This window comes from Arachis stenosperma, chromosome 9 (assembly GCF_014773155.1).
Source record: "Arachis stenosperma cultivar V10309 chromosome 9, arast.V10309.gnm1.PFL2, whole genome shotgun sequence".
NCBI lineage: Eukaryota > Viridiplantae > Streptophyta > Magnoliopsida > Fabales > Fabaceae > Arachis > Arachis stenosperma.
The window spans coordinates 36,123,857-36,125,116 of NC_080385.1; the positions used below are offsets into that span (position 1 = coordinate 36,123,857).

The 1,260-nt window shown below is 40.0% G+C and overlaps 1 non-coding gene across 1 annotated transcript; it reads right to left on the bottom strand.

Annotated features, from left to right (window-relative positions):
* Positions 1–811: 811 nt before the first annotated feature.
* On the bottom strand, positions 812–918 carry LOC130952675 (small nucleolar RNA R71). The gene has a single exon (XR_009074853.1). It is a non-coding gene; the product is annotated as a small nucleolar RNA R71 (small nucleolar RNA).
* Positions 919–1,260: the final 342 nt, after the last annotated feature.

Below are 1,260 nucleotides of genomic sequence, written 5' to 3' on the forward strand. Positions count from 1 at the left end.
TTCTTTCCCACTCTTATTTTCGAAAATTAATTAGTGTTTTTCAAAATGTTTTCAAATTCTTTTACTTAATTTTCGAAAAACTTCCTCCTCTCTTCTCACATCCTTCTATTTATGGAGTACCACTCCTCCTCAATGCACAATTCGAACTCTGTCTGACTAAGTTCGAATTCTTCTCCTTCTTCCTTCTATTTTTCTTCTTCTCTGACACCTCAAGGAATCTCTATACTGTGACATAGAGGATTCCATATTTTCTTGTTCTCTTCTCTTACATATGAGCAGGAACAAAGACAAAGGCATTCTTATTGAAGCTGACCCTGAACCTGAAAGGACCTTGAAGCGAAAGCTAAGAGAAGCTAAGGCACAACTCTCTGTAGAGGACCTAACAGAAATCTTCAAAGAAGAAGACATGGCAGCCGAAAACAACAACAATGCCAGCAACGCAAGGAAGGTGCTGGGTGACTTTACTGTACCTACTCCCGACTTCTATGGGAGAAGCATCTCTATCCCTGCCATTGGAGCAAACAACTTTGAGCTTAAGCCTCAATTAGTTTCTCTAATGCAATAGAATTGCAAGTTTCATGGACTTCTATTGGAAGATCCACATCAGTTTTTGGCTGAGTTCTTGCAAATCTGTGACACTGTCAAGACTAATGGGGTTAACCCTGAGGTCTACAGACTTATGCTATTCCCTTTTGCTGTAAGAGACAAAGCTAGGACATGGTTGGACTCACAACCTAAAGAAAGCCTGGACTCATGGGAAAAGCTAGTCAATGCCTTCTTGGCAAAGTTCTTTCCACCTCAAAAATTGAGTAAGCTTAGAGTGGAAGTCCAAACCTTCAGACAGAAGGAAGGAGAATCCCTCTATGAAGCTTGGGAAAGATAAAAACAATTAATCAGAAAGTGCCCTCTGATATGCTTTCTGAATGGAGCATCATAGGTATTTTCTATGATGGTCTCTCTGAACTGTCCAAGATGTCTTTGGACAGCTCTGCTGGAGGATCTCTTTATTTGAAGAAGACGCCTATAGAAGCTCAAGAGCTGATTGAAATGGTTGCAAATAATCAATTCATGTACACTTCTGAAAGGAATCCTGTGAACAATGGGACTAATCAGAAGAAAGGAGTTCTTGAGATTGATACTCTGAATGCCATTCTGGCTCAGAACAAGATATTGACTCAACAAGTCAATTTGATCTCTCAAAGTCTGTCTGGAATGCAAAATGCACCAAGCAGTACTAAGGATGCTTCATCTGAAGAAGAA